Raw genomic sequence first — 17,475 nt, forward strand, 5'->3', positions numbered from 1 at the left:
ATGTACTTGCAATAACCCTTATCCCTGAGTGGCTTCCGGGCCTTGATAAGTGGTGATCACTGTGTAAAAAAAAAAAAAAAAAAAAAAAAAAAAACTTGGAAAAATCAATTGTAAGAGTGATATTCTTCTAAAGGTTGAAGGTTCAATTCTCAGTGTGGGCGACCGAAAAATAGAATTGCGAATTACTCTATCCAGTCATGACTGATGGAACAAGAGCATGTTACCCCCGTGAAGTAAAAAATGGGTTTCATTCAAAATTCTGTCCAGGTTCCCGAGTTCGACAAGATACATCTGAAGAAGGTCGGAGATTACATCGACCGAAACGTTGTGAAAATGACACTTAAGATGAATCAAAATAATACGAATAAACAATCCTCATCAAAAAAATTCAGAAACGTTAGTCGAAGTAAGTGACGTCACAAAAGGTACTCTAACTTGTCCTTGCTACGTGTAGGATATGCAGCTAATTTCATTTCCCATGGAAAGAGAAGTTGTTGCTGAAAGAGTCTATAAATTTACCTACCTAAGCAACATGATTTCAGTGACGAACTGACACAAATGTAAGATGATGTATATCTGTCACATAGAGATTCTTTAAACTGTTAACAATTTTACACGATGCAAGAATCCAATTATATGTGAGAGTGACATCATACATATCCGACCTGTATTCTTGCGAGATGTGGTTAATGATGAAACGTTAAAATGGTGTGATCCTTAACGTAGCACATTGGATGGACAAAAGTGCCGATCCCATTCTACAGGTTTTGTTTGTTTACTTCCCTTCACCCTAAACAAGGCATGTTGCCACTTGGACTTAAAGGGCTGCTATTGGGACCATGCCTAAGAAAGATTAAGATGTTGATTTACGTTACATTTGAACCTGCATATCAGTAGTTAGGGAAGCAGGTAGCAGGAAGAGAATTCCAAAGTCTAGCTGGGAAGAAGCCACTTAAGTAGAAAACTTTCTGACATTTAGAGACCTCAACAGTGAAAGGGTGTGATTTTGTTGCTAAGCAGGTGTGTCGGGGATATGTACGTCAAGGGAGCACAAGTGCAGTTTGAGAAAATATGTCGCACAATGACGCCCCAACTGGTATGCCTATGTCACCCGCAGTCATTATCTGAAACACTCCAAAGTGTCTCACATTGATGTCGATGACTTAAATGGAGCATGGCATTATTCAGGGTTGCTGCAAAATTTGCCATAATCATCCCATCGACATTCCCCGATAAGCATCGACCAGCAATAAGCATCTCTTTCGAATCAGAAGGTAGTGCTTGCTGCTTGGGATGGTGGTCTACTGAGACCGAATAATGCCATGTTCCACGCTTATACAAGTCCGATGATCTATGCCAGACCGTATTAGTATTCAAATATCAATATCTCCTTATTCAAGGAACCGGAAAAAATCTATATAAATAAATACAAGTTTATAAATTACTTCGTCTGCTGTGAAAGCTAACTTTTTCTTTAGAGTTATCTCCTCTTGGATTTTTTTTTTTTTTTTGCCCTTCCTTTTACCGCTAGGCGCGTGTGTAACTTTCTGTTTCACAGTTTAATTAAAATTGCGTAAGAGATACAGAAACATGTCCGCCGGAGGAGATAAGAAGTCACAGCAACCAGATATGTTCATAACAGAACGTAACCCTGAAGAAGATCTGTTGGATGGTAGCAGTATACCTCATTATAAAATGAACTATAAGAGTCGGGGAATTGCCTTGATAATCAACAACGAGACCTTTCAGAACGGCTTGCCTAAAAGGGAAGGTTCCGGACGCGATGCCGATTGCATGCAGGATGTTCTGAAGACTCTCCAATTCACCGTGATCCGCGTCAACAATAAAACCGCGAAAGAAATGAAGCAACTCTTCGAAGATATCAGCCGAACGAACCACGCCGAAAATGCATGTTTTTTAGCCGTGATTATGTCGCACGGTGAGGACGACGACGTTCTCTTCGGCACAGACGGTACGGTCACCGTCACGGAACTTGTCGAGTACATCCTTCCGAATATTTGTCCGAGTCTGGTCGGGAAACCTAAGCTTTTCTTTATTCAAGCTTGTCGAGGAACGAAACTGGACAAAGGGACAGAAAAACCCGACGCCATGGAATCAACGAAGACGGCAAAGAAGAAAAATCAGATGAAAATTCCCCTGTGGGCAGATATATTGATATCCTATTCAACAGTTCCGGGATATTTTTCTTGGAGAAACTCCATAAACGGTTCGTGGTTTATTCAATCGTTGGCTAAAGTTTTAGCAAATTATGGGAAAAAAGAGGAACTAACAACCTTGCTTACAATGGTAAACGCCAAAGTCGCATTTGAGTACGAATCGAATGCGGCCGGTATGTTAAACAAAATGAAAGAGATGCCGACATTTTCCTCAATGTTAACGCGAAAACTTTACTTTTAATTTCCAATCTGTTGAAAAAGGGTAAACGTTATTATTTTGCGACAATGATGCACTGATGCACTGATATTTTACAACCAACAAATCGAAAACAAGCAAAATATACAACAAATAATTTTTACCTAACGATATGCATAATGTTAAAGTTTTAAAACTGTAAGTTTTGTAATTTATTAAAATGTGTTTTTTACGTACTCTCAATAACCCTAAGTCCGAGTGGCACCCCCCCCCAACTCATATAAAACCAAATCTGATCGCCTAAATATTGCAAAATGAAAACATCACTTTTGTTGCTATGTGATTTTTCGTGTTTCAATAAGACATGCGAATATAGAAATAAAATACTTAAATAAAAAAAAAATGTACTCCATCAAAATACGGATCGTGCTATTTTTATTTATTTTATGATTTAAATTCAATTTTTACGATATCTTTTGTGTATTAATTATAAAACGCCTTCCCTTCGCCATTTTAAGAATGGATTTCTAAACAATAACTTTATTTCAGCGCGGTCCGCATAAGTATCTAAAAAAAAATCTTAGAAACAGTTTCCACACGTTTAAAATATACTGATCGGTTGAGAATTTAATTCTGCTTCGTTTTCTATAAATTATTTGTTTTTATTTTACTTTTTGTTTACGATTTAACCTTTTATCTATTTCCAAATTTCCATTTACTGTTTAACATTTCATCGCATTTTTCTAAGAAAAATTAAAAGTCATAACTAAAAAATTTTTTAATTTTTCGAATTATTTCCTAATGTATGGTCGCTTATTTATAGTGAAATGAATTTCGATATTATTCGCTAAAATAAAAAAAAAACAAGTGGGGAAAAAAATCAACAAATAAATGTTACCAAAGGCAATAAAAGTTACTTTTATATCTGCCTGGTTGTATTTGTGTGCGTGTTTTTTTTTTTTTTTGTAATAGAAATATTGCATTATTTTTAATAATCCGATAAAATCCGATAGATTTTTACTTTAATTTTAAAAATGGCTGACGACTCGTGTCTGGAATTTGCCGAAGACTTTTTTTTTTTTTTTCTATCAATTCGATTTTCAAGAAATAATTGCGCCTCGAAAATTACTTTTTTACGCAATTGAAAGTAGTTGACGATTTCTTGAAATCTGAGTTAAAATTTTCGGTATTTTTTTAGATTAGGTCCACCTCCACCTCCACAATTTTCTTTTAAATGACGACTTATAAAAGTTTTCGACTATGCTGAATGCAGAAAGCACATTGAAATTTTGCAGAAATAAATAGTTATCGAGATATAAAAAGTTGTTTTATGCATTGTATTCTTTGTCGGCCATCTTTGTTATGCCCGTAGATTTGTTTATGGCGCGCGCATGCGCGTAACAAAGATAGCCGCCAAAGAATACAATGCATGATACAACTTTTTATATCTCGATTACTACTTATTTCTGCAAAATTTCAATACGATTTCCGTATTCAGCATAGTCGAAAACCATTAAGAGTCGTCATTTAAAAGAAAATTGTGGAGGTGGACCTAATCTAAAAATTTACAAATTTTCTAACATTCATTTGTTGTTTTGTTTCTTTCACCTACTTTTTTTTCTATTTAACTATTTTAAAGAAAATCATCAAACAAGTTTAGAAAGAGGTAAGCTAAGAAAGATCGATAATTCAGGTTTATAATTTTCTTGTTAAATGAGGTTATAAACTTGAGTTATCCTTCTTCCTTGGCCTCTCTCTCAAATTGCGACCCTCCCTTCACGCGTACGACAAAATTTGTTATTACTTACTGTTTTTAATGTCATTCTTATTTTTTTAAAAAACATGGTTCAGCGCCCAGCGGACCTGAATGAGCTTTATCCCTTCGGACCTGAACGAGCTTTGTCCCTTCCGTAAAAATTCTTTTTTTGCGTTTTTTTTTTTTTTTTTTGCGTTTTTTTTCTATGGATTATCGTCAATAAGAGACTTAACTTTCATATTAGCAAGATTTTTTTTTTTTTTTTTAAAGTTTATGTAATAATTTTTAACATTTATAAAGAACAACGATCGCAAAGTTGGGTATTAATTTAATAGAACGACAGAAGGTTATAATTGAAAAGTGATAAGTCATAAAATAAACTTTAAAAATATAATTTCCTGTTAATATGAAAGCCAAATCTATTATCGACGATAATCCGTAGAAAAAAAAAAGAAAGAAAATGTGAAAAGGAATTATTTTTACGGTAGGAGAGCAAGCTCATTCCGATCCAAAGAGGGAAAGCTCGTTCAGGTCCGCCCATGGTTCAAGTAAAAATAAGTTGTTTAGGAGGTGCTTAAGATATAATCGACAAATCTTCCTTTTTTATTATTTTTAATGTCGTTTTAAGCAAAAACAATATAACGTACTTATCATCCCGAAAATAGTAATACATCCAAAAATTACGAAAAATCAAGTAGGAAGTTATTTCTAGTTCCTATTTACAATGCCTCCCCCCGGGACAGTTAGACACCAGGGTCGTTTTTTAACGTGGAGAAAAGGAATAAAAATTGTCTCAGTCGTGAAAGATTTCTCCTCCACTGACAGAGAACAAGAAATTGAAGTGTAGCAATGTAGCATCTGAAGAATAGAAAAAGTAGGCAATAGTAGGCTAAACGCAAGGGACATAACTCTGAAACGAATATTTTAAATTATTTGTGTTATGGCTGCAATATTTGTTGTCTATAGTGATAGTTTTTTTGTTTTTTTTTCACTAAAAGCACGATAGCAATTGTCCTACTCGGTGCATTTTCGTAATGTGTGGATATATTACTATTTTCTATATCACAATTAAGTACGTAATATTGTTTTTGCTGAAAACGATATATATATATATATATATATATATATATATAGTAATTTATAAAATATATATGGCTATTAAGCTACACTGAATATTCTGCGTTTCATCCAACTATAGGATTCGTCAGGCTTATGCGCGAATTGTGTGGTTGCTTCTTGTTTTTATATGTTTTATATATGTTTATATATCTTAACAAGTGGCGGAGTGTGCATGTGACTGCATGTCAAAACCTATTTCACTACGTCACTAACAAAATTCGAATCGTGTTTACAAATTTTAACTTTGATGTCGCTTTCAAAAATTATTTAAAAAAAAAAAAAAGACCATTTTCATACATTCCATTTGTTAACGTTTCTGTACACATTCACAATTTCTTATGATTCCGCTCAAGTTTTAATGACTGCATTTGAACTTCAAAAACACTGACATTACGAAAAATAAAACAAAACAAACTATGTTTTCATACGTTGTTTTATGTTTTCTGTTGTTGCCAATAAATGTTTTCTATGGAGAACATTTTTAACCAACGTGTATATTTATTTTATTTTATTTTTTTTTTTTCACCATTTTTACTTTTCTTTGTTTCTCTGTAAAGTCTTAAACGCATTTTTATTTTAATATTTGACCAGATCATTTGCAACGATGTCATTTGTGTGTATTTATATTCCTCTTACCAGTTAACAAGAGAACTATTATATACAATTATATAAATGCAGCTTTGTCTGTGAGTTCGTTCCTTATATACTCCGAAATAGCTGAACAGATTTTCTTTAAAATTTACAGAACTTTAGAAGTCTGGGAGTGTTATTAGTTAAGTTTTGTCGCAGAATACCCCTGATAATTACTGATAATCAAAACCGTTATTTTAATTTATCATCGGTAAAGCCATTTTTTCCATGTCGTCGCTTAGCAACAATGATAGAACAACGGGCCGTGAAAATTCTTCCGTGGTAAGTGCTTTGTTTTTGTTTTTTTTTTTGTTCTTTTTTTTTTATAACTGGAAAGAAGTTTATATAAAATAATTTTATAAAAGAAACAGGTTCTCTAGAGTATAATGTAGAATAACATTTTGGACTAAGTTACTGCATGGATGCATGTGAAGCTCTTCCTCCCGGACGATTTCACGGATTTTGGTAACAATAAAATAGAGAAGTGTGAAATATTCATTGATCATCATTCAATCCCGGGCAATGGCGGGTCTCCCTGCTAGTATATATATATACTATATATATATATGCTGTGTAACTATATTGAACTTCACAAATTAAAGGATTGGTATAAATAAAAGGTAAACTATAATTGAAGAAACATATTTCGACATAAAAAAATAAATATATATCATGTTTCTTAGTTTCCTCAAACTATTTCTAATTCATTTTAAATGAATTAGCCCGGTTTTTATTGCTAGCTCGTTTTTGCAATTAATTTGGATGGAGGAATCAGACACAATGGGCTCTTTGCTGAATAGATTTTGACAATGACACTTATTTCTTCAAACGCTCATCTTGGTTGTTTGCTTTGATCTTGACTTCAGTAACTCTTTCTGTCTGTAATAACATTGACATGTGAAGATTGTCTATTTTCGGTTGCATTAGTGATTTTAACATTTTTAACATAAAACAAAAGACAAAGAAGCTCAGAAAGATTTAGAAGCTGTATATCTCAAAGCACAGCAGAATTACATACAGTCCCATGATTCATAATGATCAGTTAATTACTTTAGGAGTGAATCCTATGCATACAAATATATAAAAATACAAACAAACTTTATATGAATGTTATCCAGCATTTAGTTGTTACACAGGTTCAATTTCTGCATAAAGTTTGTCCAGTTCGGAAACAACTAACATTTGTAGTAGAACTCCACAGTAAAGTCGTAACCCAATTATAATGTCATGATTCATCAGTTGCTGTGATGCGAATATCATTTTATAGAATCACTAGCAGGCCGACCAGTGCTGCTCGGTCATAAAATATGCATAAATATATTTTAATTCATACAGTAACTGAGATATATGCATGTGAATATTGTTTTTCTAAACAGTTCACTTCTTGTAAGTAAAAAAAAAAAAAAAAAAAAAAACTTAAGACGTCAAGTATGATAACCATTAGGCCAATTTGACACGATCTTTAAAAAATGTATTCAAACCTATTTTAACATAATGTGAACCATGCACATTTGTGAAACGCGACCCTCCCACATACTAATTTTACAATTTTGACCCATTCAGAGCCCGTTTTTTCTAATGAAAACCAATTGAAGAGTTTTCCATATGTCTGAATACTCTATATATGTAATTTCAAGTCTTTAGGTGAAAAATTCATTGCGTATATAGGTTGAAAAGTGTCCTCACACACATTCTCACTTTTATAGATATATAGAAAAACAACAAAAATAAACAGATTTATGAAAGCAATTGTTTGTCACTGACAAAATGTCACAATTCTAATTTTTTTTTTTAATGGAAATCACTCCAGACAAAACAGGAAGCCATTTGATGTAAGGAGCTAAAATAGAAAAATACTTCAAGGTCAAAAACCAGCCAATGATGAGTGCGAGATGGGTAAATTCTGAATTAGAAGACAGCAATTCTTCCCCCTTGGTCACAAACATTGCTCATGACGACTCAAAGCAGTTGGTTATTGATGTAAGAAGAAAGAATTCATAGTAATAAGGAAATAAGACTTTGCTGCCCCCCCCCCTCCAGTTGTGATAGGTCAGTAGTAACTGGTGGACCTATAAGGAAGAGAACGTGTTCCTCTGTTATCACCAGCCTGGGTCCAAATGAGCCACATTGCTAGCAGAGGAGAGGCAGGAGGAGGTGTATTGCTCGTAAACCAAATAATGGTTTTGCCCTCGTCAAGAACTCATTGGTACTTATGTAATCGGTTCTGCAGATATCCATACCCAGTCTTGATTCGTAGAGTTACTTCTATGCACACTACAACTACTGTGTGATCCTTTTTTCCTTGATCAAGAATGCACTATTTGACCTCGATCAGCCATATAAAACCGATTTCTGGCAATGGACAGCATAAAAAGAAAAAAAAAAGTTTTTTGTAATATTTTCCAACTTCCAAGATATTCGTCCATAAAATGTTAGGTCGACCAGGAACATATTTGTTTTTATTTTCTTTTTTTTCTTTTTTTTACTTCTCTGGTCATTCCCAAGGTAGTGGACAAGTTGGAGAGAAGACCAGTGTAAATGATTCATCTTGAATCCTATTCAATGCTTGCTTTATTCCAGATTCAATTGAAAATTTTCATCAATTGCATATTATTGTTGGCTTCTGTCAATATTCTTTGATATTTAATTAATCTTCCAGAGTTTTTTTAAAATAGATTTTAATTTGTTTAATTGCTTTGAATCACCATTGGATTTTTCTCGTGCATGAAAAACAGTGCAAGTTGACATTAATACAGTAATATATATAATTAAAATTACAGATAAATATCTATATTAGAACCTGTTGAGATAATAAAAAGCTCAATATACTAGAGCAGATAAAAATTGAATAAATTACAGTATTTATTAATCCATCAAAACTTCAAACAAATTATAATAAAGAAAAAATCCTTAACTCATGGATGGATAGGTTCTTTTTATCAAAAAATAAACGTTAGTACAAAATCTATCCCTGGTTAGCCTAAATTTGATATATATATATATATATATATATATATATATATATATATATATATATAAATAAATAGGCCTGGCAAGATCACGAAGAAGACAACCGAAGCAGCAAAATTGAAGTCGTCTGCCAGGACACTATATACAAATGTAGGCAAATTTGGGCATATTTTATTGGTTTTAAAATATAGATTCTTTTCTAATTGTCATAAAATTTTAACCATAGAATAGCATTATAATCTTCAAAAAGCTTGCAAATTTTCATGTTGTTTCATCCGATAGAACCAAAGATATGAGTTGGCAATTTTACTGTCACAGTTTATCTATCCAATATGCAGAAATAATGTTGACTGATGCACAGTATACGTGTTAGATATTTAAAATCGAGAATGTAGCCCAGTATTTGTTTCAATGGAGTCCATGAAACAAAGCAGTTCCAAACCTATATAAATTTATGAAAGATGATCATAAAGTTATGCCATCGATTTTCCCAAACCCTCTGGCGAGTTAGTTGTATACATAACTACACTGATGAGTCTTTATCATGCCAAACAAACGCTAGTCTTAAATGTTTAATTATTGTTAGTCCCCTTAAAGGGAGAACATTATGTTCAGGAAGAACTGTTTGTTATAAAATATCATGCATAGATTCTCTCCCTTGTCTTAATTGAGATTGAATCCTGTTGAGACAATATATCATACTAATAAAATGCAGCAAATGCACTGTTTCTCAGAACTTTTTATATGCTACCTAGATTATAATATCTACGATTCACGAAACGAGATGGTGTGTATCTTTAATTTGGGCGACTTTTACATGCTACTTTCGCAATTTTGAAAAATCTGTGTTTGTTTGGCTTTTCCGTATATAAGCGAAACTGAATCCCTAGCTGATGAACCTCCCTGGCACTTGTGCTAGGAGGTCCAGAAAAGTAATCAGCTTTGATCAATGTGGGGGAAACCCCTTATATCAGACAATTGCTATTCATTTGGACACTCCCCTTTTCATGGGGAGCTGGTTCTCCCCAACATCTTGAGGAAAACTGGCTTGCAGACAAAGTTAAGTCGCGTGATGTTTGACCTCATTAAATTTACGTACCTGTCACTTAACTTTTTAATCGTTAAATTAAAATGCTTTTCACTTCCTGTCCTGTCGTCGCCGAGCGGTAAGATGTCAGGTTCTTTCACACTTTCTTTTCCACCTCTGCATCAAGGGTTCGGGTTTTTTATTTCTCAACACACACCTCTAAACACCCGGGCACCCACGCTAGTCCATATATATAAAAGGCAAAACGGCCACAAGTGTTTTTGTATGTCCAAGAAAGGCTTTTTTCGTGGAGGTTCTTGACAAGGTTACTATTATGGAGAACTTTCCTTATACTTTGTTAGATGATAATATCTCTGATTTACGGACAAACATAGTCTCTCTCTTTATTTTGATCGACTTTTAAAAAATTCCCTCCGTCCCGCCATTTCGAATGTGTTCTTGTCTTTTTTGTATAAATAAAGTGAAATTGATCGCAGCAAATACAACCACCTGGACATTCGGGCCGGCACATCTTGAAGGCAATTAGTTTTGATCAATATGGGGGAAACCCTTCATATCGGACAATTGCTATTCATTTGAGAGTTCCCCTTTGGAGGGGAGCTGGTTTTCCCAAACATCGTGGGAAAACAAATAAACTGGCTTCCTTCATTTCTGCGCCTGTGTGCACTCATTCACTTAATTATCCATTTCTGCAAGTCAATTGTTTGATTGACATCGCTAAATTTGAACGCTTTTCACTTCCTCTCGCACGGTAGCGTAAAGATGTCAGGTTTTCTTTCACTTTTTTTTCCCGCCTTTGCATCACAGGTTCGAGCCTGCCTGCCTACCAACACTTTTTTTTTGCTCAACACACACCTCCAAACACTTGGGCAACACCAGGCACCCTTGCTAGTCTAATATATAAAAGGCAAAATGAGCACGAGCGTTTGTTGATCATATCTCAGATTCTCAAACGGATATTGTCTCTTATCTTTTTTTGCTCGAGTTTTAAAAAAATTCCCTCTGTGCCGTCGTTTCAACTATTTGTTTGTCTTTTGTATAAATAAAGCAAAACTAATCGTATATATAATGATCACACACACACACACACACTGTTCATCACAGGGAAAGTCTATCAGGCATATGTACACTGTGGTGATGTTCGTAAATGAAACTTAACCCATGAGAGTTATGGATATGCGTTGCATGGAGAGAAATATGAATATGATACAATGAATGCGTAATAAGATTCTTAAAGACAGGTTTAGTTTAATGACCTCAGAGGAAGATTAAATCTGGACAGTATAAAAAGATGTGTGTGAAAGAGTAGACTTTGATGTTAAGGCCACATTGAAAGAATGGATGAGAGTTTTGGGTTCAGTAGAGTAGAACAGTTGAGGTAGCAGAGAGAAGGTCCAGGAAAACCTAGAAGGAAGTGATAAAAATGAAGGATAAAGACTTGGCTCGAGACATGTTACTTTGGAAGTCAATTTCTTAAAGCTATCCAACACATGGCAGCATAAAACTAAATGTGATGATGTATGGCAATAGTAAATAACTAATAATAATTCTTAACACTTTTACGAATCCTCTAATTATCAGAATTGTATTAATAAACTTTCAAACGTTGATATGGCTCAGTTTTGATTTTGAGAAGTTAATTTTTTATGTTATGTATAGATTGAAAGCAGAATTGAATGTCAATGAGTATCAAAGACAGCTCCACTGATTTTTGTTTTTTCTTATTGAAAATTAATACAAGGATTTTCGTTGTTTAGGGTTTGATTCAAACTTAACTTTTATTCATTTTCGTTTTTGAATTATCACAAAATAGTTTTTATTTTCTTAGGTGAACAGCAATATTAACATTTATATATAGTATACTTTTAAATATAACAGAAATAGTCAAGTTTTATAATAAAGAAAATAGGAATAAGAATCATTTTTAACTAGCTATGATGTGAGGAGGCAGTATTTTATTCATTTTTTTTTTATAACATATTTGTTAACTATATTTTAACTTATAAATTAATATTAACTTATTAACTTATATTTCTTAACTAGCTATGATGTGAAGAGGTAGTATTTTATTCATTTTTTTTTTTTTTTCAACCTACTCGCCACCTCTGGGAGGAAATGAAAGTAAAAATTCAATGACATTAACTTTTTACCCCATGACTAAGCAGAATCAATTATAAAACAGGATATTAAAACGCTTGGATTGTTTTCATGTGACCTACTTATTACTTATCTCATTTTTATATGCACCCACGTATCTTTGTAAGGGGATTGGTTTCCTGCCACACATTGAATCGACGGATTAGTGGTATGTCATGCCTAAGTTTGAAATATTTTTGTTGGTCTCTCATGCTTAAATCTGAAATAATATTTTTGTTGGTTTGTCATGCTTAAGTTTAAAAAAACATTTTTGTTCTTCCATGCTTACGTTTGAAAGAGCATTTCTGTCGCTGAACATGCAGAATGAAAGACTGCAACTCTAAAATAAAAATACATCCACTCAAATGTGTGAATCTAGTGATAAAAATAGTATTTCAAACTGAAACATGACAGACGGACGAACAACATCCGTTATAGAGAGTAGCAGATGGCACTAAAACATGATACAATTTAAGTGTTCATCATTATCATCATCATAAGATGGTGCCAACCAAATCTGGAAAAATAAAAATATATTAAAACAAAATCTGTCTAAATTCTGAGCAATATTAAAAATACTCTTGTCACTATCGATCTATTATAATATCTGGAATGGTGTAGTCCACTATAAGAGCGAAAAAGAACATGACAAAACGAAACTTGGTAAATGGTCACAATCATCAAGTTTTGGTGTTTAAGATGCTAGAAAGTCCTAAACTCAAGGGTCGACAATATTTCAAACTGACTCTACATGCAGTTTGATATCAGTTATGTTGTTAGCAGTGAAATCACTTATGCACTGAAGTCATCTCTTCCTCAATTTACCATGTTCCCTAGTGCCTCTTGTATCCAAACCTGTTATCGAGTTGATGCATACTGTAGTGTTAAACCACTAGATACACAGAACATGTAAGCCATTCAAAATCACATCAATACCAAGTTTCTGATGAAATAGTTGAAGGGATCCTTTCCTTCATCACGCCTAATTTTATTTAGCTGAAACAATCACACATATCACAAATTGAATACAATTTTAGTTCATTTACAAATAAATAATCAATGCAACAACAAAACGTATTGTTTTACTATATATGTTTTCAGTGTCCCAATTTTTTTTTTTTTTCGCATTTAAATTATCCAAATAAACAATTGTTAATACTTTCTGCATTTTTTTTTTTTTTTTTTTTTTTACATCGTTCATTTCCGTATTATGTTTAAGTTATTTTAACACAATTTTCTTACAAATAATTTACTTTAACCCGTTGACAACCATAAGAGCATTTTACAACGGCGATTTACCTACCGCTTTCATTTTTTTTTTTGTTTAATTTATTCTCCATTGTTTAATACACCTTTCTTAAAAAACATTCATACATTTTCTTCTATACTACCAACATAAATAACCCCGAAAATGTTTTTTTAATTTGTGTTACAATAATCAATGCGACAATAAAACATTGTTTTACTGTGTACATTTTCAGTGTTCCAATTGTTTTGTGTTTTTCATGTTTAAATTAAAAGATATATCAAAATTTGAATTTAACTATTTATTATGGTACCTGTTCAGTGCACATTTACCTATAAGTATGGCAAGCTACTTATAATTTAATGGCTGTAAGTTTTTTTTTTTTTTTCAAAAATAATCAATTATAATAAACAGAACGACTCATAGAAATCGATCTATATTCTTTTTTCATTTTAATATACTTTCACTGAAATGTTTGTCATGTCACAAAAACCTATTTTCTTTATGTCACAAGTGTCATGCTCATAGATTAATTCCATAGCAAACAAAATTCCCACTAATGTTTACTACGCTAAAATCACAATGACTAATGTATATCCATTAACCCTTATCCTCGAGTGGCTTTTGGGCCTTGATAAGTGGTGCCCCCCCCCTGTAAAAATAAATAAATAACATACTGACCCAACGGGTCACGGGTAGTCTAGTATTTAAATAATCAGTGACACCATGAACCTGCTATAAAACTAAGTACATTTTCTTTAATCAGCCTGTTTCACAGCTCTTCAGTGAGACTAGTTTTGAAAAAGGAAATTTACTATTTGTCATTAAAGATTAAATTTTATTTTTGTTTATCAGCAAATAAGGAAAACTGAAAAAGCTAGTATTACCAAATCTTGTTTGGAATGCAGTAATGCTTGATGACTGTAATTGCTAATTGTGAGTAATCTGTGTCTTACTTTTTTAGATTATACAACTTCTCTTAGCACAGATCGTTTGTAAGTTTAAATAGTTGTTCTAATTTCAAATGAGGGAAAGCAAACCAATTATTGTGCGTAATGGGCTTTCTTTGATTTACCATGTGTGTAAACTAATGTCAATCATTAGTGGTTTTGTGCAGACGTAGTTTCAGAAGAGACACGCATACATACGACTGATATTACTGGCAGGGTGGCACCCAAGATAAAATAGGCCCCTTAACACATATATACATCAGGTAGCAAGAGATATACAATGGTGTAAACATTGCTATCTCTGGAAGTGACACTCCAGTCATGACACTGAGAGAAGTTAACTAGGGTAAGCCATTATGAAAAAGGCGTTGACCCCATATATCCATCAGTTGCAGCAACAAAAACAGGAAAATAAGAGGATTTAAAGCCAAGCTCTTTTGCGCAAAAGGAGGTACTGCTCGTTTTCTATGATTACTCAAAGTTTAAAAAGTGGAGCAAGACTTCAAACAGACTCCTCGCCGAGAAAACCAAATACTGGAAAGAGTTTGAATGCAACACAATCTTCAAGTGTTTTTGGCCTCTCTGTACAGGGGTTTGTTAGGACAACCTGACATGAAGTTACTTCTTCTATAAGTAAACTCTGAACAAATATTCAAAATAACATGTGAAACCCAACACTTTGGCTCATATGAATAGTGATGTTACCCTAAGTAACAGCACTAGATTGGGTACCCCACCAGACTAGATGAATTCTTGTTCTGGAATTTGGTCAAACCAAGAAAAAACACAACAAAGATAAACTATAACGTAGTTAAGTGGTCAATTGGAGGGAAGTAAAATTGATGTTTTCCACTACTTTACTAACTCAACGTTTCAGAGATAAAGGACACGCTTGATTGAACACTCGGGTATCTATGTATCTCATAACATTCAAGTGATAGCTCCAGGAAGGAACACCTTGATTTATGAGAATTTACAGTCTTATCACTAGATGCATTCCAAAGTCATGCTTAGAATAGTGTTAAAAAATCAAAAATCAAAATTACTTATTACTGGAAACGGACCAGGATTCTAAGAGTTAATGATCATGAGAGTATCCATGCTAGACATTGGACTTTTTTTTTTTTCTTTTGAAATAATATGAAATTCTTTTTATGACAGGACTATAGTAAAGAATTAATGACCACCCACCCATCCTCGGTTATGAGTAAAATAGCAATTTATCTTCAATATATTGCACCAAATCAAATATGTAATCATGCCTTGTATATCATTTTTGTTACAATAGATGAGCGGTCCTAAGAAAATTAAAGTTTCACAAAAAGTGCCAAAGGATTCCACAAACTCAAGGGAGATAAGCTAATGCATTTTTGACTTTTTGCTAATTTGTGTTTACGTAAATTATTTTCAAAATAAATATTCAAAATTAATAATCTATATATCTATAAAAGTGAACATATCTGTGTATGTGTGCCTGTGTGTGTACATTTCGCAATAACTATCAATTTTAAGCTTATAGACTCGAAATTTGATATACAGGGTACTGAGATTTGGGAAAATCTTTGTAATCCGTTTTTGGACAGAGATTTGGCTGTTAAGGGTTCAAAGTTCAACGATTTGACCTTTGAGAACTCTACTAAACTCCTCCGCCAAATTTTGGGTCTAAACACTTGAAGTTTTAGATATGGGTTCCTTGGACATGGATCTAACTTAACTTGATTTGAGCCCCAAACAATAAATGTTAAGGGGTCATAATAGGGGTCCAAGTTAAAAAAAAAAAAAAACTGATCTTCGGAGTCTCTACCAAATTACTCATACAATTTATGGTCTAAACATTTGAAATTTAACATAAAAGTATCTCTAAAAAAAAAAAAAAAAAAAATAGCAACCATTTCTTTCTTCTTCTTACATGATTTTCTCATAAAATCTTTACACAAAACTGCTGCTTATATGTATGAAAATATTAGACTTAAAAAAAAAAATACTGGACTATTTTTTTATATTGTTTCACATGTAAAAAATTGATTTAGGTTTCTATTTTCGCAGTATTTGATACAAACTAGTGTACGATTAATAATTGACTAGCAGGAAGCCATGGAAATTCTGCAGTTGTCCTTCTCTAATGTAACTTCAGAATATATCTCGTTATGGAAGTTTATCTACAAACCCCTTCTAGGAATTTGTGACATATTTCCATTCTATGCATGTTCAGCATAAACGCAGACCCCACACTATTATTATACCATCTTTGGGCAGAACAGATACTACACTTTGATCCTTGTCTAAAGGCCAAAAAAATAAATAATAGTTTCATGTCCCACACAACAGTGACTTACGATGAAAAATTTTAAAAAATTACTTTTTGCATTGCATCTTTGGCAATTGGGTCGGGCCATCTTGTAAAAAAATAGTGGAGGATAAAAACGTGTGTAAACAAGGAATTGCTTTAGTGTATATAGATTATACAATCACGTACAAGTATACATGTCCTTCCTCATCTTCATGGGTTGAACACTCTGGTAAGGACTATCACCAGCTGCTTAGTGATAAACTTGTATCGGAGATACGTCTTTGACAATCAGTTTGCTTTTATTGCTGTCAGGCTGAAGTATAGTTCTGTTCAGTTCCAGGAGTTATCCTCTCAAGCTTTACCTTTTAGAACAGGTTAATTTATTCCTAATCGCCTGAGGTGCCCCTACAAGGAAATTTCGACAGGGCTGCTCAGGCATTTTTTGTAGATTACTGAGCACTAATTCTAGTGCACTAGCTTTTCAAACCAACAAAGGACCTTATATTTATCCTCATGGAGAGGATGTAAATAAAATAAGCATTAAGATTTATCTCATAGCTTGTGTTGGTGAGTAAGAAGTTGGACCATTTAGGAAACGATAATTTCCATCTCAGCTTTACTGAAAGGGCGTAATATAGCAAAACAGTATTTACTTGTCTCCTCACAAGGATAGAGTTAGACACAAAGTCAGAGAAAATTTAATTCTTCAAAATGAGGCATTTCTTTTTTTTTAAATTGGCTCAGTTTAAGTTTTATTCACTGACTGAGGACAGAATAGATAAAGAGCAGTATCAAAACATATTCTACACTTTGCTTTTAACCAAAGACTGAAGTTGTTTGACAATTATAGAGCAATATATTCTAAAATATTAATCCAAGGGCAATAACTCTTTAAATTTAATGAATAATTTTCTTGATGGTGTTTTATTAATTAACCAATTATAATTAACGTTATAG

The 17,475-nt window shown here is 33.1% G+C and overlaps 1 pseudogene across 1 annotated transcript; it reads left to right on the forward strand.

Annotated features, from left to right (window-relative positions):
- The first annotated feature begins 1,500 nt into the window (after positions 1-1,500).
- Positions 1,501-3,307, forward strand: LOC145292100 (caspase-3 pseudogene; annotated as a pseudogene). The gene has a single exon (XR_013869551.1). The product of XR_013869551.1 is annotated as a caspase-3 pseudogene (transcript).
- The last annotated feature ends 14,168 nt before the right edge of the window (positions 3,308-17,475 follow it).

The sequence above is a fragment of the Euprymna scolopes genome, chromosome 13 (genome assembly GCF_053919585.1).
Source record: "Euprymna scolopes isolate OS-2025 chromosome 13, ASM5391958v1, whole genome shotgun sequence".
Classification (NCBI taxonomy): domain Eukaryota; kingdom Metazoa; phylum Mollusca; class Cephalopoda; order Sepiida; family Sepiolidae; genus Euprymna; species Euprymna scolopes.